The sequence below is a fragment of the Columba livia genome, chromosome 9, assembly GCF_036013475.1.
Source record: "Columba livia isolate bColLiv1 breed racing homer chromosome 9, bColLiv1.pat.W.v2, whole genome shotgun sequence".
Taxonomy (NCBI): domain Eukaryota; kingdom Metazoa; phylum Chordata; class Aves; order Columbiformes; family Columbidae; genus Columba; species Columba livia.
In genome coordinates this window covers 16,633,551-16,660,375 of record NC_088610.1, presented here as the reverse complement: position 1 = coordinate 16,660,375, position 26,825 = coordinate 16,633,551, and the positions used below count along the sequence as shown (strand labels likewise).

Sequence of the window (26,825 nt, the reverse complement as noted above, 5' to 3'; positions counted from 1 at the left end):
AACAACAGTGTTTCCAAATTAGCTCAAAAGTTAACTCTTCAGAAGAAAATCTGTTTCAAAGGTAAATGCTGAGACTTTCTGATACAATTCCATGTTAGAGGCAATTTAGGAGTTTATGAAGAGTGTAATGGATCAGGAAGGTATAATACTGCACAAGTGGAAGTAGCTGTTGTAAAGCCCCCAGGACAAACACTTTGGCTTTATTCTTACACATTTGGCTTTACTCAGACTCTAAAAATGAACTGAGTGGCTGAATTCTACTGTGTTGTATTTTCAGCCTAAGTTATGCGATGCCATAGTAAAGGGTTTCCTACCTACATGAAAAAAGAAAATAAATTGCTGGAATTGTGGCCTGATTCTTTGGATATATTTGAGAACTTTAGCAAAATGAGTCAGGGATGAATCAGCCACAGTTCACTGATTTAATTGGAAAAATGATCTATGGTTCCAGCTATGACACAGAAAGACAAAAGGTCCACATTAAAACTAAGCTATTAAAAATGAAAATAATAAAGATTTTTAAAGCACAATGAATAGTATTTTCCACAGAAAATGATACCACTACTAATTTCCAGAATCAGTTTGCAAATGCAGCCGCTGAATTCTTAAGACAATTTTGTATCCTGAAAAAAAATTCAAAATATTACAGTTTTTGATGGCTACACAAAAGATGAAGACATGGGACAAACCTGATTTTTCTCTAGTCTGTGATAGCAACATAGCTGTCCATATCCATGCCTTTTCAGCTGTGTAAGTGCAAGGTCCGAATGCTTTACATACAAAGACAGCTGGTGCAAAAATAACTCTCATCATGAGCATATACACACTTGCTATAGCACAATTGTCACGTGGAAACATATTATTGCTAGAGGCTGTTTATTATTTCTTAATAAAATCGAAATGCCAGTATATTCCAGAGGCTTTCTTGCAGAGTCATCCTGATTTATCGTCAGACTTGTCAAGCTTTCTTGTCTGTGGTTGAAAATAACCCAAGCCTGGTCATTCATTCTCTTTCTATGATGTTGTTTGACATCAGCACTTTGCTAGTCAAAACAGTGCCATAAATAAACATGAATTATTTTTAGTTATGAGAATAACAGTAGTTAGAGTTCAAAGCTGATGCTGTGAATGAGCTCAAGTTATTTTAATGCACACTGGAAATAGATACAGAAAATGGAAATAGAGCTCTTTGACAAGAGCCCTGCTCAGTAACAGCTCTCATTTATAACCGCACTGTATGGTACAAAGGGAAAATAAATGCAGCTTTATCTGCATAATCACTGAGCCATTTGGTGTTAGCCTGCCTCTTTCCTTAACTTGCTATTTCCTTCTCTCATTTGTGGATTTGGGGGTTCCTGTGTGTCTGGGGTTCACTAAGACAAGTGCAACACAACTAATAAATTTGGTCCAGAGAGCTGTGAGCAGAACCAGAGCTGTTTTTCCCAGCCACCGAGCTCCCACACTGATGGGGGGTGGCAGTCACTGCTCCAGCTTGTCTGCTCCTTTTATATCAAAATAAAAACCTTCTATCTGACTTTTTTCTTTTTTCTTTTTTAAAGTCTCAAGTGTATCTAGTTGAACAGTTCCTCCTGGATTTTAACCTGCTGGAGCAGGATGTGCAGCAATCAGTTGTTGCTCAGGGACTGAAGACTTTTTCACTCAATCCAGTCGACTAATCAGCTGTTCAGAGTGACACTAAGTGCCTCTTCTCTACACGTCTGCAGGGTCTGCCTCATTTATTTCAGTAGGTATCGATGCCAGTGACCTTTATTGTGTGGTTACAGTTCCACTGCTGGCCATATAATAAATTACACCTTTAGCTAAGTGGCTCCTCATGTGTTGGAACTTAAAAGCTGGATAACTAGGACCCTTGATTTGACACCAGTGGAAAGAGGCTGCAGCGCCGTCAGTGCCGGCAGCTCCCAGCCACCCAGCCCGGCATCCAGCTGCTCCAGTCTCAGTGCAGCCCTGGATACAGCTGACAACACGAATCCCAGGTTATACATTTCTTTCACATAAGTATTTTTTTAGTTCTGCTGGAAAAGTCTACATTTTCCACTGAAGTTCTCAGTACCTTCAGCATTATCTTCAGATTTATTTCATTAAGCATAATCTATATGATATTAGAGTCTTTAAAATGGAACAAACCAGTTTATTTAAGATACATCTACAAAAAGCTCCAGTTATCCCAATGTCACTTGTGAGAAGGCGTCTGGGAGTGAAATGTCTATGAACACATGCAGCAATGTATGGCTCTTGCCTCAGTGTGAGGAAGTTTCCCCCAGTAGACTGTTGGCTCCAACTCAACAACAGGCAGATGCTGAACCTTGTGTTCTCATGGAAGCCTGGTAATGCTTTACTTGATACTTTGGAAAGACAGATAATGTGAGGAAAGTAATATACAGTTTATTTTAGTGATATCTAAGGTAAGAATCTTCCTACAAAATATTTGTTTTCAGAGTATTGTATCTTTTTACCATGATTATGTGAACTGCTTAAATTAAACCTCTGCTTTGAGGTTTTTTCTATTCTAAAAGCTTTGAAACCTTTTCTGTTTTCACAGGAAATAACAGCATTTTCTCAATTACTTTGGTTTTCAAGCCATGAAGAAAGTTACTAAAATATCTGTTGCTTTGTACCATTTTTAGCAGGCTCATGTTGGCATTTTAGAGTATTTTCAGCAGAAAGGCTGGAGAGTGTTCTGGCCCTAGGATTTTTTATTTCTGATTTCTGTTCTTTGTTTTGCTGGTGGTGGGGACTGGGGGGTGTTTGTTTGTTGAGGGGGGTGGGGGGGTGTTGTTTTTGTTTGTTTGGGGTTTTTTTGTTGGTTTTGTTTTGTTTTATATTAGGTGGCAGAAATAAGTAAAAGGTAGGAGGAAGAATTAATTTCTTTCCTACTGAGTAGCAATGTTGCAATATCAGGAACCACTGCAAATGGTAATTTCATAATACTGTCATTCCTCACAGTAGTTGTGGAAAATTACATGTTTAATTTTATGGGTTTAATCTTGCTTACTGAGGCAATAGAACTTCAGACCTGGGTGTTTTTTCTTGAGGTTAAATATCAGATCAGTTTATTTTTTTCTTACATATAGTTACTGAAGGATAAGCTAAAACTAAATCAGCAATAAAACTTCTAAAGCCCACCCCCATCTACTTAGTTCTATGTGGTTTATATTTAATTACACTTTTTTTTTTTTTCCACATTTCATCTGGAACTTAAAATATTGTTCAGTTATGATGGCCATTATTTGCAACGGTAACAAAAGAGGGTTATAAAAATTTGGAAAGAACAAAGAAATGCTAATTGGCATCATTGGCAGAACAAATACATTGAACTAAATATGTTCCATATTCCAGAGATTTTGATGCCAACTTTCTTTGAAGATAAAATGATGAAGTTATAAGATATGTAACCACCAGTAGTAAGGAAAAAAAAATCTTTAGAGCTCATGTCTCTGCAACTTTTCATATAAGAATTTTTCTTACAATTAAAATGCAATTTTAAACATTTTTTACTATGTCTATAGCTATCTGTCTCCCTATCTGATCCCTGTACATTGTAAAGCAATTCAGAAATGTGCCACAGCATAGTTCCTTTCTTTTTTTCAGTGAGTGGAGAATATTTTCTTTATACTTAGCCATTCATTCAGCGGAGGAGAAGGGTTTCGGAAGACCCACTCAGAGTATAACAACAGGCTCCCCAAGGGGCTGCTCTTCATAGGAGTGAACTGGTGTTGATGCATCTATTTAATAACTTGATGTTTGAAAGAGATATTCAGCTGATGCTATTTTAAAAAATACCTATGTACAGGGTGTCTCTAAAAGATGGACTCAATTTGAAATCGGCTTATCTCTGCAACCACAAACCACCAATGAATGAAACCCTTACCTCTTGAAAGGGTGGGTCATAGAGTTTCAAATTATTACAGCTGCTGTTTGTAAATGTTTATGTAATTGTAACATGTTGCCATCATGAAATATGCTGCTTTGAAATTGGGTCAATTATTTTGAAACACCCAGTATATAGAAGACTGGAGGACAAGGTGACAGGTGTGTCATATATATCTTTAAATTTCACGCTGGAGGAAGGAACATTTCTCATCATATTTGAACCCAATCCCACCTGCCAGAGACTTGAAATAAATGGAGAGTCAGTTGTCTTTTTGATGTATCTTGTCCATGGTAAAGTTAAGGACAGGGTTAAAGTGAAAATCGTTAATTTTCAAGTGGAAAGCTGATTGTGTGGTAAGTCTGGCACAAGTAAAAGACAGAAATCATAGCCCCCGCCCAAGCACAATGTTTAATTGGTATGTCCTACACAGGCTTCTCCCAGAGAACTTGATCTAGAGCTTCCAGATAAGAAGCGGCATAAATAAATGGATGGGAAATTTATCCACCAATCTCTATTGAAATTTTAATGTGCAATAGTTGCTAGGTGTACTGTTTGTCGTGTACTACTGACTAATGTCTTCAGTTTTGTATCTGGACCTGAAAGCTGGTTTTATTTTATGATTGTTTTATTAGAGTTTGTCATCCAGAATCTGATCTGTTAGGTATTGAGCTCACTGAGTAGTAAGTCAAGGAAGAAAATGCTTCATTATGAGCTAATTGCCTGAAACGCATTCAAATAAATCACTTGGTGAATATTTATAAGTTAGCTCTTCATTTGATTTACTGAACAAAATGCAGATTCTGATCTCAAGTGAGTTTTTGTAGATTCTGCTAAAGTACTGGTAACATAGGCTACCACTGAAATCCACACCACCATTTCCAAGACAGGTCAAAATTCCTAACACTTTGGGAACAAAATGAAAAATAATTATATTTAAGAATCTAAAGGAGAAAGAAAATTTGTTCAGGTACAGAGAATTATTATTTAGTTTCAATTTTGTTTTTTGACTAGGCATGTGCCTTCAATTCTTTACTCCTATGAACACTGAAGAGTAAGATAAAGCTCTTCTTCAAAGAGCTTTAAGTGAATGTATGTAATTCTCAGGAACGTATAATGATCTCCAAAACATTTAAATTCATTATTAATAAAAGAAAGTGCTTCATGCCTTTGTGATGGCAGTAAGGATTTTGAATGTGAGATTTTTCTGAGTTTCCAAGCTTGTTTTAGACCATAATATGCTTAATAATTTTGGCTAGTTATTTAATTTTCTTGAAATTAGTTTCTTATATGAGAATATTTTCCTGATCCTTAACTTTTAGTTTACTGTAGTAAATAACAGTGAAAAATTTTACTTTAATCACTTTGACATAACTCAGTTGACAGTGTGTTTTAGATAATTAAGAAATGTATGAAGGGGGTTAAATTATTGCCTCTAGTAACTGCCGAGAATAAGAATACTCTTTTGACCCAGCAGTTCCAAGAGCATGTAATGGAGTCTCCTTGGGCGCTGTCAAAGTGTCCACTACTGTCTTTTAATGGTATTTTTGGAATAATTAGACTACTGGATGATCATTCTGTGCAATTTTACTTGTCTGCTAAGAATTTTTAAATCTTCCAAAGCTCTCCTTTAATTTCTAGAAACCGTTTCTCATCATATTATTACAGAAAGTAGGATAATGTAGAAAATTTAGTAAAACAGCGTTTTGGTTTTGTTATGTTGGAATCATTTCGTTTCAGCTATTGAATTATTACCTTCCTTATTTATGGTACAGGCAAAACATGTAATAGGTATGCATAAACAAAAGAGTTTGTAATAGACTTCAATTACACTGACCCTCTCGATAATCCCAGTGGGTTTTAGTAGGACCAGATACAGACTAGGATGTTGCCCAGTAAAAGCTGGCCAGAAGGCTCACTGAGTTTGTTCTCGCAGTGCTGTTAAAGCTTTGCCTGTCACAGTCAACTGTTGTAAATTAATTTCAAATGCTTCTTCCTATGACCTATTAGAGAGCAGTGTAGGGGAAAGGGACCTGGGGGTCCTGGTGGACAGCAGGATGACCATAAGCCAGCACTGTGCCCTTGTGGCCAGGAAGGCCAATGGCATCCTGGGGTGTATTAGAAGTGGGGTGATCAGTAGGTCGAGAGAGGTCCTCCTTCCTCTCCACTCTGCCCTGGTGAGACCACACCTGGAATATTGTGTCCAGTTCTGGGCCCCTCAGTTCCAGAAGGACAGGGAACTGCTGGAGAGGGTCCAGCGCAGGGCAACGAAGATGATTAAGGGAGTGGAGCATCTCCCTTATGAAGAAAGGCTGAGGGAGCTGGGTTTCTTTAGCTTTGAGAAGAAGAGACTGAGGGGTGACCCTATTAATGTTTACAAATATATAAAGGGTGAGTGTCACAAGGATGGAGCCAGGCTCTTCTCAGTGACAACCAACAGTAGGACAAGGGGCAATGGTTTCAAACTGGAACACAAGAGGTTCCACTTAAATTTGTGAAGAAACTTCTTCACAGTTAGGGTGAGAGACACTGGAACAGGCTGCCCAGGGGGGTTGTGGAGTCTCCTTCTCTGCAGACATTCAAACCCGCCTGGACACCTTCCTGTGTAGCCTCATCTGGGTGTTCCTGCTCCAGCAGGGGGATTGGACTAGATCATCTTTTGAGGTCCCTTCCAATCCCTGACATTCTGTGATTCTGTGATTCTGCGACCTGACCAAAAATATGGACTAATCATTATTATAACCCAAACACTATATGAATAATTTAAAACAGAAGGTAGATTTTTATTTTTGTTTGCAGTAAGTATTAAACAACTGGATTTGATGAAAGCTGTGTGGCAGAATAAGTTTAGAGTCTTGAATTTTGTCTCACATAAAATATGCCAGTGTTAATGCCAGTGTAAACATCTGCGGTTTACAGGTGAATCATTCCATTAATTGCTGAGGCTGTGAGTGTTTGCAGAGCATTTGAGTTCTTACCAACAGTTACAGGATAGAAGTGTATATTTGCATGTCACTGAGTTCTCTGCTTCCATTTCCCTTCTGTAACATGAAGCTTCCAAAACATTTTTTTTACACTTATGAAAATGGTATCATCTTTTTCTTTGTCTTTCTTAGCCTGCCTTGCTTTCTGTCTCTCATAAATTTCTACCAGCTGCCAGTTGGTAAGGAACATGGTAGGAAGGCACAGCTATAATCGATAAAAGCAGAGATCCTTTAGTCCTGCTTGGTCACTCCCAGACAAAAAGGAATTCATGGTGACTTTCAGAAGAAGATTTATTTTCTGAGACTAAAATAGATAATTTTTCACCATTATGTCATTTGTCTTTAATCACCAGAGACTGGGTTAAGGCTGAGGCACATCTTACTATCCCTATCAAAACTGCTTTCATTTTTTTTTTTCATGTCAACAAGACAGAGGGGTAAGTTAGACACAGCATGGAAAGAGATCTTACACTGAAAGCGAAAATCTAAAGGCAACAGAAGAATGTTGTTGCTGTATACATATATATATATAATTAGGCTAGAAGAAAGGTGGGTTAGAGTTTAAAATTTCCTTGTCTTTTTGCATCAAGTTTAGTATTTGTTATAATCAATCTTTCTTTAATTCACTGTTGCACTCTACAGAAAACGAGATGTGTAGTTATTTCTATGTCGTGATTAAGTTCCATTTACTAAGGTAAAGAGCAGAAATTCATATGATTAATTTTGGTTACACTAAATGCTTAGATCAAATAAAAATATGGCATACATTAGCACTGGCAAAAAATACCAATTGCATATTATGTTCTATTTTTCTGGTTAAAAAGGGACAGTTTCTTCCTACCAAGGCATTTTGCAGGGTGCTTTGTCATTGCAAATGCTATTGACTGCATTGCTGAATTCCTTGGTGTCGCATTACTGCACCCATGCCACCCTCTTGTCTAGACTGTAGCCTCCTATGACAGATTTTCAAACAGATTTCATCTATGCGCCATCAAGGGACATCAATACTGACCTGTAAGGTCAAGTCTAAATTAATGACACATTTCTCTTTTTGCTATGAATCCAGCAGAGCAAAAAAATAAAATAACAGGCTGATATTCTACTTAGGATTTGTATATTTGTGAAGACAGCACCTTTCCTCTGGGGTCTGGTGCCCCTCTCTACCCAGTCTCTATGTGCCACCCACTGTTGTAACAAACACTATGCAGATTTTGAGGAAAAACAGCCACAGTGCCCCCCAGTAAGTGGCCAGCTAATTGCAAAGCCAGGAGACCTGTTAAATCCCTCAAAATATCAAACAAATTAGTGAAGAGTAAGCCAGCTGCTTTTAAAAAGTGCAGATTATTTCTATTGTGCTTCTGACTCCTGGGCATTGCAATTCAGAGGATGCGAGGTGGAATACAAGGAAGTCTTTCATGTCAGCATGGTCTGGTGGGGCTCTGGTGAGACCCTTCAGCCCTTATGCCTCTCCTGTTAATGCCTCTGTCTATGGAGCACTGAGGAGTGGGGCAAAATCTTCAAGGAGTATTTTTGAAGAGCAGTAGCAGTAAGTGGCACATGAGGTCCCTCCTGCTGGGGAGAAGCAGAGTGGGGGCAGGTTCCCAGTTACACACATTGCCAGCTCCGGTCTTTTCTGCTGATGTTTCATATCTGGAGACTGAACACTGGGACATTGAATACAGCAATTTTGCAGGGATATTGTGAATGTCAGTGCACTAAGTTCTCCTGCTTGTGAACAGGAAAAACTGCAAATTGGAACATAAGTTATTTGTCTTAAGTAAAAGGCTGGAGCAATGATCAAATACTTACAACCCAGTCAAGTATCCTCATTAAATGCCACTCATTCAAACATTTTTAAGAGAGAAAGCATGTCTCTGGCCTCCTCTCTGAAGTGTTTCTCCAAGGCTGGTGTGTCTCCGAGGAGACTTTTGCTTTGCTTTTGCACTTATTGCTTTTAATAAGAAAGTTTCATTTGACTCCAGTGGTATAAAATCAGTCTTTCAGATTTCCTCCATCAAAACTGTTCCAGATTTCTTTATTACAAATTGATATAGCAATTCCTCAACAAGTGAACACTAACAAAAAGTTTAAGATTCATAGTACTGGGGTTGAGAGAGATAAAAATAGATCATAAATAAGGCTAAATTCTACAGGCTTTAGCACATAGCATTCCCATTGAGATAAATATAAATTCTTAATTCAAAATTTGATCCTGTGAGACAAATTGATTTCTGATTCTTCTGAGAGAGCAGCAAAATCAGAAATACAGTTTATATCTACTCTACAGCTTTTTCATCAATGTTGGGAGAACAAACGATTTTTTAAACTGAACTGCAGTTGCTCTTGGCTGTATAGATTAGTTGTCAAAAAGGAAGAAAGGTCTGTGTCCCAGTTTTAAATTTTTGATGTCTTTTACTGGTAGAAACAGGTTCATAAAAGCATCAGATGAATTATGTTTAATGACTGAAATAAAGTGGGTTTTGTGCTTGTTCACCAGCAGTCTATTTTAACATGTGTAACAGAAGTTACCATTCGTTGCAAGGGACATAGCAATGAGAAAATTTCACAAATAATCTCCAACTCTGTAGTTACAGAAACTTGATCATCAAGTGTTAATCTTGTGTATGTTTATGTGTTTGGTTTTGTTTTGAGGGGTTTTTTTCTCCTCTTTTCTTAAGTAACTATTTTGTATCCCTATTTTTTAAAGTCTCAAGGTAAAAAAATATTTTTATAAAGCAGAAATACCTTGCTGCATTGAAGAAAAAAATAAAATAATCCTTGTTCTATTTCTATCAATCATTTCTGTATTTATTACCATACTTATCTAAGGAGGAGGAACATTAATTTTGAGATTCCTTGAAGGTATTACATAAATTTCAGTATGCTTGATGGTCAATGTATCGAAGAAATAAATGTTATGACAAAACATTTTCAACAGAGCGGTCAGCACAGACCGTGGAGCCCAGTTAATCCTTACCGTCCCACTGCTAAAAATCAGAGACAATGACCACTACACAGCAATACAAATGAGAGCAGAAGCTGTTTGTTCCTGCTCTTCATATCTGGAACAGACTATTAGTAAGGCTGTGTTGATCAAGAGGTTGCAAGCTGTTACTGCATGAGAAAGGCACCACAACGCATGGTTTGGTTAATGCTGACCACTGATACGGTTTTCCATTTTCAGAAGAGCACCTAGGGGCTATGTGGGCTTTTAAAGCTAATACTAGTTAAATGAAAAATTTCCACAACCCCACCCACTTTCAGCCTCCCACGCCTCTCAGCCTTTACTTCCAGCCTCCCACCATGTTTCAGGCTGTGACTGAAAGGGAGTGGGAGGCTCAAAGGTCACGGGAGACCAGAAATAAATTAGTCTGAAGTGGGTGGTAGGCCTAGAAATAAAGTCTAAAGTGGGTTATCATTCAAAATGGGGCTGGAGCCTGGCAATAAAGTAGAGGTCCAAAGGTTTGGGGAGGGAGAAGAGAGGTGGGAGGTGAGAAAAAAAGCAGAGGTCAAAAGGGGTGGGAGGTCTTAAAGTGGAGGCTGAAAGGAGGCCCAGAGTAAAGTAGAGACTGAGAGGAAGAGGAGGTTAGAAAAAATATTTAGCAATAGAAAGGAGTAGGAGGCTCCAAGTTTGTGTGAGGCTGGAAATAAAGTAGAGACAAAAGGGGGTGGTTGGCTGAAAGGTTTTGGAGTTCCAAAATAAAACAGAGGCTGAAAGGGAATGTGGGACAAAATGAGACAAAGACATAAAAGAAGTAGAGGCTGAAAGTGGGTTGGTGTCCCTAAAATGGTGGGAGGCTGGAAGGGATTGAAGGCTGTAAACAGAGGCTAAAGGGGGTTGGAGGCCAAAAGGTGGTGGGAGCCCTGTGTTTGCAGAAATCTGTTTCTGCAAAAACTACCCCTTGGGCAGTCTCCCGGTGTTGGATGGCAGCTTGTGTTACTTGATTCCTTTTTCTGAATAACTGCAGAAAATAATCTGCATTAATTCAACCAGTTGCAACTATTGCTCACTTTATCCTTCACATTCCTACTTAAAAAGCCTCTGCTTACTCTTTAGTTTGGGAATGGAGCAATAGCAATGGTTTTGTTTTATTGAAAAGGTCTTAAATATATATACTTTGCTATAGTAGAAGAAACTATCCTGGCCCTCCTTTAAGCACAGAAATTGTGTATCTGAGCAGCTATTATAAAAGCTGTGAGTGTACTGGTGCTCGCTGGGATGGAGTTAACTTTCTCCGTAACACCTCATATGGTGCTGTGTTCTGTATTTGTGGCTAAAAGTGTTGATTAAACACCAGTGGTTTGTGTATCGCTGAACAGTGCTCACACAGTGTCCAGGCTTTTTCTGCAGCAGAAAATCTATCACTGTAGACACTTACATGCCATACGTAAGAACAATATAGTTATAGATGAAGCATTTGACACTGGCACTTATGTGTTGGTGGTGTCAGTGCCCTGGGCAGAGCCTGTGGCAGCAGTAACCACTGCTCAGTGCAATACTTTTGAGTTATTTCATGTCCAGGTTTTAGGTTATAGTGGATAACCACTCTTGTGCACCACAGAAGGGGAAAGGATGAGAATACAGCTTAGCGCAGGCTGGAGGTGATTGAAAGTACTGTGTCTTGAAGCAGATGTCTGGAAGTGGACATTGCCTCTCATATAACCAGAATTTCATAGTGAAAATCTTGCACTGTTGATTCCATCTGGAAAATTAATACTGTTGCTAATCCACTATCTCTGCTGTGTCATGGAAACCCCACAGGTCCTCATTTATTAAATGACTAATATGTCCTTGAGAGTCCAGAGGAATGAAAGACAAACAAGAGGCCATCTGAGGTAAATTATGGGTTTGTGTCCCCCTTGTGTGTGTGGAAAGGATGAGAGAACAGGCTGTTTCAGGAGAGCATGCAGAGTTGTCATGATACCTTTCTCTCTGAATTATTAAGACTCAGAACATCTGTACTGAAGGAAGCATGAAGATTTTCCAGATTTAGAAGTCAGTGTAGATCACATTTTCCTCCTGATGCTTTCCTGTGGCAGTCAATTTAATTCCAGCTGTCAGCAGGAACAAATTATGTGTGCTGAATAAACGTTATTATATGAAAAGTTTTCTCTGTTAATCTGTAATGTCTGCATTTCTTGAAAAAAAAAAAAAAAAGTAATGTTTTGCAAGAAACAATGTCATAAAGGAATATTCAGGACCTTCCACGTTATATAGAAAGGTGTAAAAAATTAGTTTTATTTTAGAGAATTAAAGACGGACTGATCATCTTCTGTTTCTATTCGGTTGCTTTTAGTTTTAAGCTCTTATTTTCTACTATGGAGAGGACACATAGAAAATGTTTTGTTTAACATTTTTAATGTATGGACACTAAGCTCCACCAGAACTGCCACTTCTGTTCAAACAAGACAGATGTTTCCAAGCCACCTTGCCTGTCAAATCAAAAGTGAATCAGTGTTTCCATGTTTAAAATGTGCTAAAAATACATCAGCCTGTAAGTAAAAATAGTCTTTATCCTACGCCCAGAGCATATTTGTATCCTGTTAGTGTCTCATTCCTTAGCCTCAGGAAACCAAGAGACAGGTATGTAACTAGTTGCCTGCTTTAAACACATAAGCTGTCCACTCAGCATCCTTGGGTAAAAATAGCTATACATTCCCCATAAACCCATAAAAATAGCAGTACAGGCCAAGGAGCCATCAAGCTGAAAAGTGGCTAGATAAACACTGCTAAGAAACTGAAAACTCCCTAGAAGACTTTTCTGTGGCAGTTGGGAACAGCAAGTGCATTTATGGAGACTTATAAGCAATTGGTGAAGGGAAGAAAGGATTGAGTTATCAGTACACGATATTGCTAAGCTATTTTGACTGCACCAGTCCTTGAAGTAACAGCCAGACCTGTGCAAAGCAAACTGCTGTAAAGTATGCAGAGGAACCTTGAAGTGCATAGGTGAGTAGAAGGTTGAAGCATATTCCTTGACCTTCTAGAAGCACATTATTTCATGTTTTCTTATGTTGAAAGGTTTTTTTCTGTGGCAGTTATTTCACTTGACTATTCAAGAAGCTTGAGTACAGAGGAGCACTGGGGCACACTGGAAACTGGCTACGTTTTAGTTGGGAACTTGAGAAGTATAAACAACTTTTCAAATCATGTCCATCCTTATTAAACTTACAACCAAAGGCTGTGCTGACTATTGTCATAGTAAATTTAAAAAAGCTAATCTTAGCCGTGGAGAGCTCAGATCAAGGATGAGCACCTTGTTACTATGTATTTTAACTGGAAAAGGAGATGGATGAAAAGAAGAAAGGACTTGCTGACATCACCAGTTTTGTCTTTAATATATATTGGCTTGCCATGTGGATACTAACACACCAATCTATAAAAGCCTTGCACAGGGCTGACTTGCACTAAACCAGCTTGGATTCACCATACAGCCTTACAAGCTGCTGCTTCTTTTTATATTATCAGATTTTATTTGCTTATGGCTGTCCAATAGTGGATAAAAAGCATACCCAAACAACAACAGACTGTAAAGTATTGCAAAGTCTAATTGCTTTGTTAATTGTTGTGGTATATTTGTGTAGAGGTCAACTGTAGAGATCTTTGTTCAAACCAGCAGTACTAAATTTTGTGTAAGTAGAAAAAAAACCCCACAATTCAAGGCAGAAGTCTAGATAAAACCAAACAAACCCAAAAAACCCACCTCATCACCAAACAAAAACAACCAAAACCCACAAAACACAGACAAAAAAACCCCAACACACACACCTGCACATTGTCCATTTGCACATTACAAGAGGCCTTTTGAAAATACTTTAACCATGTATTATTAAAATACTCTTTTGGGCAGTCCAATAAAACTGATTTTGTCTGGTGGCATAAAATACTGTGAAACTATTGATGTGCTTATCTGTGACAAATTTACAGGAAAATCAGATAAAGTATACATCACACTTATATTGAGAAATAATCTTCCAGAACTCTTATTCCAGGATATTATCACATTTGCCGATTAAATTAATTTCTGTTGCTGCAGAAACACATTTTTGTGCTGCACTGCATGAATCATAAAGTTCTGTGTCTTACACATGTATTGTGAGTCTTGTTGACATTGACTTAAATATTGCCACAAGAGACCAGGGTACAAGTCCTGAGAGTTTCCTTATGCATAATGCAGTTTGTTTAATATATACAGATTAAGGGCTTGATTCATCCAGGGATTTAAATGCAAGAGTCTCATTTGAAGTGAACAGGACTATCTAAATTGTTGAAATAAAGCGAAGTATTTAACATCTGAAATTGAGACCTAAAATAGGAGTCTGGAAATAGATCTGTGCCTGCAGTCCTCTAAACTTTCTCTTTTTTTTTTTTTTGTTTTTTCTTTTTTGGTAGTTAGTACAGTTTTTGCATTCATATTTTAAAATGCAAATGGAAATCAAACTTTAGGTAGCAGAAATGCCAGCTCAGCACCTATTTCCCAGTGCCAACTGCACAGAGCCCAGGGGAAATGGCAAAGTGAAGACCCACTGGCAATGGAAAGGAATTCAAGCTGCAGAACATATGGTCTCTGTTTATACTCTTTTTCTACAAAATTGCATATTACTTTTGGAGGTAAATGATCCAAATATTACTAATTCTTGTCCCTCAAATTCCCTAGAATGGACAAGTTATCAAATAAAAAAGGGTAACTCTTGCTAAAAAATGGGGTGTTTGTACAAAGAGATATCATAATAGTAGAATAGATTTAGAGCATTTATTTGTTTTAATCTGAAAAATAATTTTAAAGAAATCTTTCCTACTCTGTAAATCTGTCTGAAACTCTACAGAGAAGTCAGACTTATTTTTAAGCTTTTCTTTTTTCCATAGCTTCATTTGGAGTATACGTCCTCTGGGAAATCAGTGAAGAATCACAGTATGAATCTCCAGTGTTTACACAGTGCAGTCTAAGTTCTCTTAGATGTGGATGAACCCAATTGGACACTGGGGACCTTTCATGAGAGACAAATGAAACTGCTCATGAAATCTGTGCAGAATAGATGATGTATTCTCTTTATTTAATTCACAGTTTATTTACATGAATTATCCTGTTTCCCAGTGCTTGTCTATGAATCAAGCAGACTCCAGTGTGGTACTCAGTGCAATGATGCCCTCACATCCACGCTGGAAGCAAGCAGCTCTCAAAATCCCTAAAAAGAAGTGCACAGCACCATTCTGGAGGAACATTTTCTGTGACTGGGGAGTCTTGGCATGCCATAAGTACCTCATGTCTGGTTTTCCCTGGGCAAGTTCCCATGTTGTGACCTTTCCTTTCATTCCTAAACTGATTGAGACCCTTGTCTCTCATGTGAGGATGTGGCCTCAGTGGATAAAGCAATGATTTTTTAATAGTTGTTATAATCCCTCTAAGGGTGCAACCATCATGCTATATTGATACTCATTTTCTGAGGATTTAAAACATTATTGCCACTGAGACAACATCAGAGTAACTGCAAAATTCACTTAGTTGCAGTGTTCTTCACGAGTAAAACCATGATGTTTAAACCACAAGAGTAAAGGCTTTCAACATCTCTTCTACAACCTTGCGCTTGCTTCTGAGGCTCTCTGTTCATTTCACTACTTGCTGTACCTTGGTCTAACTTGAGTCATCAATTCTAGAATTGTTTACTCCATCCTGGTTGTTTCTAGGACACAAAATCATATCTAAAATCTATGATCCATCTGGTGATATAACACAAATTAGATAAATTTCAGAGTTTGTTGTTGTTGTTTTCTGTATTAAACATTGATCAATTAAATAGATAGTTCAAATGCAAATAAAAAGTTCACAGAGGAACTGAACAAAATTAGAAGTATTCCAGGCATTCAGGAGCTACCAAGTCAACATTCTGTTTCTGTGAAACCTGTGAATTGCTTTCAGGTATTTTTGAGTAAAAAAAAACCCAAGCCAGTAAATGAAAATAGTAGTAAGCTCAGTCAGCTGAGCCACTGATGAAACCTGTGTTTCGATACAGCAAGATATCCCTTTAGTTTTGTAATAATTTGTTAAGGAAATTCACAACCAATATTAAAGCATGTGGCAGAACATATGGCCATCAGGCTTCACCATATGGCTGAGCCCTGACTTTACCCTGTTTGCTATCTATCCAGAGGCAGAATCAGGGCTAGAGTAACTTTTCATGTTCAGTGTTGGAGAGTCTGCAGTCCAGACCAGACCCCTTTGTGTCATTCTGCAGTTCTTGAGATGAAGTTTATCTTTTGCCCCAGCTGTTCTAATAGGGAAAACTGCTGGCTAGGGAAGAAGCAGAGCTCTACCTAGCCTAATGTATAGAAACATATAAAGGCCACCACTCTTACCTCAAGTGAAAGTCCTCATTTTGGATTTCCTACAAACTTTTTCTGTTTGAATACAGACAACTGAATAAGTGGGAATGTTTGTTTTGTGAGTATATAACAAAACAAAAATATGAAGTTTAAGGGCAGCAAACGAGAAGAAAACATTGCTTGAGTTAAGACTTTCAAAGCACTTTTTGTGTGCTTGCAAATGAAAGCTTATTCAGCTGTTTCTTCTCCAATTAAATATATGAAGTCTCCATAGCAACAGCTATTTTGTAAGATGCACATATTTCATGATGTTCCAGATACCAAGCAGCTAACTAAAGGAGAAGGGGAAATGCCATAACCACAAGACAGGACTTTTTAAAGTACTTTCTAGGGAAAGAAACAGTACTTACTGCCACAGAGCAACAATTTTCCTGACAGTAATGTTAATTTTTGAATTTTTTCTTTTTTTAAAAAAACATATTGTGCATTTCCTTCTCTGTCCTTTTTTGTGCTATATTGTATAATGAGATGTGAATTTTAAAAGAGAATTTTACACACAAAATTAAAATAAATTTTAAAAATATGTGTTGCAAACCATGATGTTACAAAGCTAGATTTGCAGAAGGTCAGAGTCCTTTATCAATCACTGGAGACACTGCAGAGATACCAGGTTGTAAGACTTGGGGCTCTGCAGTCAATCTGTTACAAACACGCTGATATAAGCAGCTGAAAAATATTGTTTCTGTAGCACAGCTGTTTGTCACAGCTCAGCAGGTGCTGTGCGAGGGAAAGAATGCAATAGCTATCCAGAAAATATTTTTAAACTTATTTTGATAATTGTGTTTGTTTTCAGTCATGTGAGGACTAAATGCTACACCTTTTCTGCACAGTGCTCATACACAACTGGCATAGCATGTAAGAGTAAAGCAGTAACAGTAAAGACTTGATCCAAACCCCACAATTACAGAGAGGAGGGTTTTGACACAAGCTTTGGTGCTATATATGTATTTACAATTTAAACCCCACCCAATATTTTATCATAGAATCACAGAATGGCTTGTTTTGGAAGGGAACTTTAAAGATCATTTAGTACTTGGTGAGACCCTGGCCCTGTAAATTCAGTAGCAATATAAATCCTGATATAAATCTGCAGCAGTGCAGAGAGGGAACACTAGACATGGATTTTGGTCAGTAATTCTAAAGGCAGGTTTCTCTGACAGTCTTTTGTCCAGATGCTCTATGGCATCAGGCTGATATATGCAGCGATATGCAGTTTATCTTCCAGTTTCCTCCAAATGTCTGTGTTTTACCTTTAAGTATTTCTGAACATGACATGAGGAAGGACACCCAGCAATAGGAAATTATTGCTGCTGCTCTTCAAGGGCCTTTTGAAACAGTGATGCTCACCATATATACCTGACCACTTGTGTTAGAGAGTGATGGATATGAACTGAAACCAGTGAACAAAAGTGTTTTTGAGATGACCAGGAACGGGAGAGCTGATTTGGCAGGAAGATCAGGATAACCTTGGCTTGTGTAGCCTGTCAAAACAGAGGCGGAGGGAGGACAGGTTTGCTTGCTATCAATATTAGAGATAGACGGCAGGCTGGGGTAGTGGCTACTTAGGCTGGGTAGCAATGCTGAGCACAGAAACACATTTTTTTAAAAGCTGAATATAAGTGCACTTTGAATGAAAATTGGAATTAAAATTCAAATTTACTGCAAATCTGAGGCTCTGGAACTGCTTTCTAGCAGGAATATCAGATTAAAACATCTGATCAGCTATAAGGTATAGCTGGCTAAGCTGATGACAGGTGCTAGAAGGTAAAAGAATGAAAAATATTTTTTGATAAAGAGATAATGTAAACCCTGTGCTCTGTTACATTTTAGTGTCTACAAAAGCAGCCCTGTCCCCTTGTTCCTGGTTCAGGGTGATTGGGGTGCTTTTGGAAGGTCACCCTTATAGCCAGGGTGCAGCTAATGTCAAGGTGCTGTTATCAGAAATTTTTCATGTGTGTGTGTGAAGTTGCCTTGGAAGTGGACAGAATCAGTGCCCACAGACTCAGGGTATGAAGCGGTGCTCATCCACAGCTGCATGTATGCCCCAACCTGTCTACAAAGACGGACTTTCCTCTGAGCTGGATTCCATGGTGCTCTTTTATTCTCACAGAACGAACCGAGGTCCTGCACAGTTTTTCCACCCCTTCATACTATTAGTTTTTCTCATAGGCAGCCCAAGTAGCAGCCTCGATTGTTCAACTGGAGTAGCTGACAGCTCAGTCTATTTCTCCGTGGTACGTTGTGTTCTCCATAACAACATTAGGTCCTTTTTCTCCTCTGGTGTGAACAGGCCAGCTTCTGCCCTATTTTTACTACAACATCAACAACAAATTTGAACCAGGGGGAGACCTGTTCAGCATTGGTAAGATAACTGAAGCATGACTTTCTTTGAAATTAAGGAATTTAAAATGTGCCTTTCCTAGGGGAGCTCTGTTATTTTTTTTTTCCATAAGCTAATTTGAGGTTTGTTTTCCCTTTCTTAGCATGACAGTTTGAGTGCTAATCCTTTCACTTAGGCCCCATAAACTCCAACAAGAACACACGACACCTGAAAATACCAAGTGCTATGAGTGATATTTCTATTGGAATGCATGCCTAGCACAACTAACCAGCTAACTATGGGGGGCTCAAACAGAGGATTAAAATGTTCTGTCTGCCAGGAATTGCCACAGGTACTTGTATTAACTGGATTATTAATCTCTGTAAAGTACATAATAGCTAAATAGAGGTTTCTGTATTTTCAGGTATAGTATTCTCTAAAATGCCCGTGTGTCAGATTTTCCAAACCAAAGGTAAAATGTCACCAAAGCATTTCTATTAAGGGGAAGATGGGACCCCGTCATATTAATCCAACTCTTTGAGAGGCTGAAAATCTCAGGAGGTGAGCAGAGCATGAGCCACTTTCCAACTTCTGGAAAGTAATTTTCTATCTTTCCCACTGCATGTTGGGGCTGAGTGCAGGCAATAGTCCAGTCTCAGACAGCTCAGGGTGAAGTTGTGGGTGTCATGATTTCTTCTGACTAGAGAAAGACCTTTGTGGTAACAGCTCTTTACCCCTGAGAAAGCAAGCAAGCCAGCCTGAGCTGGATGGCAGGATGGACTCAGCTCAGATCTCATTCTGAAAGTTTTTGGCTTACTGAAATTCTAGCCTGTGGTAGTATTTTATATTGACAAGGTTCTTCTTTGATAGTTTCAGCAACATTTTATGCATTCTTTACCTCTTCAGAGGCCTTACTCTTTTAGATATTCTTGAGGGAATTTTTCTCAAATATCTTTTCTGCTTCGGGAAACACCTTTAACCTTAAGTTGTGACTATTTTCTTTTTCTACCCTGCTCCTTCACTGCCTGGAAAAATAAAATACCATTGAATTTCTCCCCACAGTTTAGAATATTTAGACATGACACACAGTTTCTGCCTGATTTCTGCTTTGCGGTACTTCTAGTCTGTGGACCAGAAGGACTCTGTTCATTACTTAGGCAAATGTGTCAGTGCAGAAGAGAGGTTTCTTGAACTTTGCTTGAGAGAAGCATTGTCATCATGATTCAGTACTATACAGCGAAATTACTTTAGTTAAGGATCATTTGATAACACAGCAGGTTGTAGAGCAAACTACTGGTTAGAAGTTCCAGGCTAATTTAGACGACTAGAAATCATGATCATTTTCTTTAGAGAAAATTACATTAAGTAACTCTCTTCCTGCGTCATTTGTGATGCTAAAATTCTTTAACATTAACTGTAACCATGGCAATTTTAGTGGATGTACAGGGTACTACTCTTGGGAGAAACCCATTGAAGTGTTCCATAAAATAATGAAATTTCACTTGTTTGAATCACATTAATTTCACAGTTACGTAGAATAAATAGAGACATTCCTTTAACGTGTACCATTATGTTACTGTAATTTGTAACGTGACCAACTACTCTAAGTTTGTCTCTGTGTACTATCGGTGTATGAAGTGTAGGAATAATAGTATCTAGTTTCATAAAAGAATGACAGATCTGAGTATTTCTAGTTCGGAGAATGGACAAACGCTTTTTCTACATTCATGGCATAGTACATTCTGCACCACTTTTTACTGAAATTGAATTATTAGCATTAAGGTTGCATTTGCTGTTGCAGTCTTTCTCCCTGGTATCACTGCCCTTCAGCTTGGTCATTTATGACAAACTGGTTCAAAAGTTGATTCTTGTTAGCAAGCATTAACCGATGGACCCTATTTTACTGTCCTCACCTCTCCTAGGTAATCCACGTGAAGCCCAATGTGTGTTCCCTGTACACATATACTGCGTCTTTTTTGTTAGCTTGGTCTCATGTGAGTTGCTCACCTTCTACTGTGCCAAAGGCTTTAAAAGAAACAGCTGTTCTTAGTTGATTATCACTTCAGTAGAGCTGTATTCCATGGTCTGTGCTACAAGTGAGAGAATAATAAATCAAAGTTGTGACTTCCATCATAACTCAGTTTAGACAAGTCAGTACCCTGCCAGGTCTGGAATATACCCTTCTTAAGGTATCTTAAAAATAATAGTGTTCTTCAGCCTAAACACCATAAGGTTGGGTCCACAACTTGTAAAGAGCATGAGCACAAGAGGTGGCTGGTGGGATGGGCAGCACATATTTAGATTGTATACTGAGAATTATCTACAGTTATGTCTGTGTTGATTTTGTGATTTTTTTTTTTTTTCTTTCTCTCTATTTTGCTAACCCGGCTATCGATGACAATGGGTTTTCTTTATGGAAAACAATTGCTCATCAGTTTGAAAGATATGCTTAAATAAGGATTGTAAGATCTGGATACTTAATCATGGAAGCTGCCTTATTTATAGCATTGTTGCTTCTTCAGATCGTGGAAAGAATTGTTACAATGACAAATATTCCTATTCTGTAACTATTAACATGTAGGTTAAAGAAAGCAGCCTTCAAAACCACCTGCACATGAGCTATTGATGCAAACTGGCACCCAGATCAGCAATACATTGTATACAGATTCTATCAGGCTTAATGTGTATGTGATATAGAAAGATTTGCAGACCATGGTCAGCATTTTGACAGGATTTCCAGCTGTCCAGCAGCATCTATCTGATAATCTCAGAGAGCATCTCTAAAAGCAGAAAGGCTGTTTGTTGCTGCTGGAACTCACAACGGTAGAGTGACTTGTGCAGGAGATCAAAGCTCCCAAAGTCAGCATAACAGCACTTTGATTTATAAATGAAATTTAATGGACTTTCATTATTTTTACTTTATCAGGAATGATTTTTTAGCAAATACATGATCCTCCATCCCTGTGCCTTTGTTCTGCTCAGACACTATGGGAGAGAACACAGGAATGTTATCAAGCTTTACTTCTGCAGGTCTCGTCTGCCTGGTGAGGAGCAGCTTGACACCAAATCCATTAAGATTTGTTCAGGTGGAGAACTGATATTCTAAACAGGAAGAAAACTGTGGCAGTGATGGACAAAGCACAGAAGTGGGCTTGCACTGGGCATACAAAGATGCTTTGCTTCGAAGGGCACGTCATGCAAGATAATTGAGAGTATGAATGGACATGGACAGCTTAGAGTCAAATTAGATTAGTGCAAAGGCTGTCCATAAATAAGACCTGAGGACAGGAAAAGGAGGAGAACTAACAAGAGGAAACAAACTGTTCCTAAAAAACAAAAAGGTACAGTATTGTCAGCAAAATGAAACAATAATCGAATCAATGCTTTCAGAAAAAGTTCTGGTGCTTTTTAAATATGAAGCATAGATCACGTGTGACAGCAGTACCTTCTGGACCCACAATCTCTGCTATAATTTCTCATTAATATCATCTTAGATTAATTACTTCGCCCGTAATATTATTAGAAATAACAATGAAAGCAATAACATGTAGCCTCAGGGTTGACGCAGGCTTCAGACCTTTAAAGACATATTTGTTTGGAGCATTTTTAATTGCTATCATAGCATTCACACTCCTTTCAGCTGACCAAAGCTAGGAGAATATTGTTTTTTTTCTTTCTAGCTGTGCTTTGGTCACATTCTGGCACATTCGGCTGCTTGTAGGAAATGTAAAGAAATCTTGACCACTCCATCTCCTGGAGCCCTGATTCTCTGGGCTAGAACCCTAAGCATTGCGTGCGTTATGAATGCAGCGTGGTCTCAGCCCACATGTTGCTTCCCTCGTGCTTTTTTAACTTCCCTGATCCTGAGTTATCAGCTACAACACATTTTTTTTTTGATAGAAATGCACTCAGCAGGCTGAATCACAGTGAAATCAATAAAATATTATAATTAAGGATAGATCTAGGTAAATCCTATAGCAGGGTTTTAATCTCAGCAATTTGAGATTATGAACCTCCATGACTCTCACTTAATTTAGGAAAACAAAATAAAAGGTTATATATATTGCTGCACTACCTTAAATCTGTGTAAGACAGACCTCCTAAAGAGCTGCTTGTAACCAGCTGAGGTTCAGCTCTCAGTTCCAGCCAGGCACCCTCAGAGATCAGGGCAATCAGGAGCACCAGGAGTAGGAAATCAGAAGGAAACAGTTCAGGCTGTTACATTTGTCCTTAACGTTTTGTGACTACAATTCCATGTTTTGTTACTTCATTTTAGTATTGCATAAACATTTATTTCATGCTCCTAGGCCTCAAAAGACTGGGATCTTTGCAAACAACTGCAAAAGACTTGTCTGCTTCAAACTGCTTGTGGGTGAAACTACAGCTGGATAAGAAGCACGGTGAAGACCACCAGGGAGATTATCCTTCATTGAGTAAGCAATACTCACAGCCAAGTGGGTGTCTTTATTTTGCTCTGACTCTGATTTTTCCTAATTCCTTGCCTGGGTCAATGTGTATCCTCAGTTTTATTGTTGGAGCTTTCTCTTCTGCACTAAGGAACAGTTTGACCTCTTAGCTTCTCCTTTCAACAGATATTTATGTGAAAATATCAAAACATTGGCTGCACAGCACTCTGAGATAAAATAGCCCCTCCATGAAAAAAAGAGGTATGATGATTATACCTGATAGGGTATAATTGGTTCCAATACCAGCAACATCACTTTTGGTATGCATCGTGTTCTCTGTGAAACCATGTCCTTATCGAGATCTTGTTTATCTGGCTGCAAACTGACCTGATTTTGGTTTTAAAGTAGGAGGAAGGAAAAGGGAATAAAGTGATTGTGCCAGTGATAATTAGCAACCCAATTAGCCAGTCTTTCGGAGCTGTTATTGCTGCTGTACATAAGGGAGAATGTTGTAGGTAATGGAGCAGGGTTTTCTGCTCCTCTGGTTTTCCAGTTATTTTGATGCAAGTTGAATATTGGCCCCTTCACACCTTCAGTCCATCTACAGCCTGTCTGTCCCAGTGGGGAGCACTGACAGGGCGAAGATCTGTTTATGACATATTTTTTGTAATTCATTAAAGGTGGGAAATGAAGCCTGTGTGAATTAAATCATTCTGTGGCTGAATGCTCTCCAGCAGTTTATAAACCCATCCCCTAGGGTTTGAATGTTAGCCAAAAGAGAACAAGCATTTGTTTTTATGTTGATTTTGTACATTCCCAGAAAAATAACAAAAACAAAACAAACAAAAAAAACCCTTATTCTTTCATTCTGCATCATGGTATTTCAAAAAAGAAAATATTCACGTCATTTGTAATAATATACAGAAAATTATCTGATCGCCTATTGAGGTGGGATGATTAGTTATTGCCCTTGTCTCCATGTTGCTGAGTAATTAAAAACATCTTTCTTTATTGATGGATGGTGTCAAGGCCTGAGAAAAATATCATTGTGCTACACCTGATTTTTTTATAAATAAATAACAGAAAGTGGGCTAATGATAGTGTTACTTAGAGTAATTACATCAATTAAAATAATTAAACACTGCGGGAGCTTCATCTCTAAAGTTGTTCTTCTTTTAGATCCTGAAGAAATTCACGGTAGGTCCAGGGCTCTTGCTCAAATGGTTTGGATAAAGTTGAAAAAAGTAGGATTTTGAAGCAGTTATGCAATAGTAATTAGGTATTTAATTACTTTCTTTCTGTTAGATCCTGTTGTTAAATGCGCTTATAAGGAGATAATTCTTCATTACTCATGTACATGATGGTATTAAAACAAAAGAGCACATTTAAAAAAGAAAATTACAAGAGATCCCTTCAGTGTTATTTCTAATTTGTTCACTGGTTTCTCATTATTTTTTGAGAGACAGCACAAGGATCTCAGCTGTATTTTAAAAGCAGAATAGTTACGGTTCTCTCTAGATTAAAAAGAAGGCTTACAAATTCAATTTAACAGGAGATATTGGCCAGATGCTAGTAGCCTAACTATCTGTGCAGGACCTGAATTAAAATCTTAGAGCATTTGAAAGCTACTGTCATGCAATTAATGAGATGTTAAAAGTTACAACCACAGCCTGTAACCTAATCTTAATCCAGTTCCTAACAAAACGCAACTGAGCGTTTAGGTGGCTAAAACTAAATCCTCTATCCTGGACTACAAAGGCAGCAACCTCAAACCAAGGCAGATCGAGAAACTTGCTTAGGCAGAGATCATTAACTGCAGTGATGAACCCCTGTAGTACATATTATATATATATGCAATATATAGGCTGTAGCAATGTTCCGCTAAGGAAAGATGGGGAGATAGGGATGTTGGGTGCTCTGCAGCCTGGAGAGCAATTCCAGCTCCACAAGGCACTGCAGCTTAGTCGTTCTTACACAGAGTAAATCTTGATAGTCAGGCAAGCAGCCCTATCAGGTTTCCAAAAGGGGCTCCATAGATGGATTAGGCTACTTCTGATAAAAATAACCTCTGACTTGAGAGAGCCCATCCAAAGCACATCACCTTTCCTTCTGCAGGATACAATGCTAACATTTGGCCCAGCTCTAACATGGGTTTCTACCTGAGGCCACTAACAATGTAGCTCTCAAAAGTTAATATATTGGCCTGAACCACAAACTAAATTTTTAACTGAGTATTAACTGGAACCTTGAAAACTATTTTCAGCAAATGAGGTTTGTATTGAATAAAATGGCTGACATGGAAGTAGCACAAATTTCTTAGTGAGTTTGCTTTAAATGTGCCTCAGGAGCTCAGTAATATAGATCATAGTACTTCCATTATTTAATTTTTAATCTCAGCTCTTAATAACCTCATAATTCACTGTTGCTTTTAATTACCATTCATATCTCCAATAACAAAAAAATAGGCTCAAAGAAAAAAGAAATCAAACATCAGAACCTGGTTTTGATTTAGAAACATTCATAAAATAACATACAAATGTTGCTCCTAGCTATACTGTTTGAATTATACATTAACTCATTTCATCTTGTTTTCATGGTGCTATTTTGATTATTCTTCAACCACTGATTTACATTTCATGTGGAAGCTGATATTTCACTTTTAATATTCAAAGATATTAGGTCAGCTGTATAATTCGTTAATTCATCAAAGTAAACACCATATTCTACTGAAAGTGTCTCTTGTTATACTGGCTGCTTACTGACTTGTAAGTGCCACAGGGACAGTGAATCAGAACATTTCCAAGGGGACTGCAGAAATCCAAGATTCAAAAAGCAAATGTAAATCCTGGTGCACTGTGGGTGACAGTCAGCCAGAGGGCATGTCACAGCCCAAATGGCGTCCTGAGGCAAGGATGCATGCTGTTAACTGTGCCGCTTCAGTGTATACCAAGAAGTAAACTCATAATAATAATGCTTTGTCAGTCATTCATTTTTTCCCTAATCTAAACTGCAGCTGATATATCTTGCATTGCTATAGAATCTGGAATGCATTGAAAAAATCCCTGATCCACTTCAATGTGAGTACAGCTAAGACAAACTATTCACTGTAGAGGAATAATTTGAATTAAACTTGACATTTCTTTGAGTCTAGTAGTGATACACTTGTTCTCAGTTCACTTTTTTGTATTTTACAAGTAGCAAGAGGCAAGGAGGAGCCCCATTTTAATTTGTTGTCACAACTAGATTTCTCTTCAGCTTGTCTCCCTGGTTCCTGCCTTGGAGCTGGCTAGAAACTGTCATGGAGAACAGCAGGGAAGGGAGGGAGGGAAGGACAGCCCATGCACCCAGGGGAGTGAATCCCTAATGCAAAAACCCCTGAGCACCATCCCCACACGGTCTGAATCAGTCCTCCCTTGCAACGCTAACTGCAGTTGTCTTTGGATCAGACATCAGCAGGGACTGAACACAGCTGCTTCAATGTTAGGAGTTGATAATGATGGATTAATTAATTAGAAACGAATCCGCTGTCATCACTCTTCTTTCCTTTCCGTTAGGACTACTTCTTTGTTCATTTCCAAAAGCAATCTGCATGAGCAGAGCAGAACTCAGACGTGTAGCCTGCACGACTACAGTCAGAAGTAGATGTGGGTATCAATGTGTATACACAAAGACATATGTTTTTAAATACATGTATATACATAGACACATATACACTGAATAGTTGCCACTATAAATAAATACTGTAAGGAAATGCAATGTTCGCATATAAATTTTAGATCATAAGCTCTTACTTTCCAGAAACTGAAACAACAGCTTTTCTGTCAAATTCAGAGGAAAAAAT

General features: G+C 38.2%; 1 long non-coding RNA gene across 6 annotated transcripts in view; it reads left to right on the top strand.

Moving 5' to 3' along the window:
* Positions 1 to 26,825, top strand: part of LOC110361139 (uncharacterized) — a 165,967-nt gene that overhangs the window by 127,027 nt on the left and 12,115 nt on the right. For 4 of the 6 annotated variants that reach the window (XR_010474703.1, XR_010474698.1, XR_010474700.1 and 1 more), the window contains one exon: positions 22,886 to 23,011. This is a non-coding gene — a long non-coding RNA (uncharacterized LOC110361139). Of the gene's footprint in view, positions 1 to 21,608; positions 21,920 to 22,885; positions 23,033 to 26,825 lie in introns of all 6 variants that reach the window. The other 2 variants (XR_010474699.1, XR_010474702.1) reach the window with 2 other exon arrangements.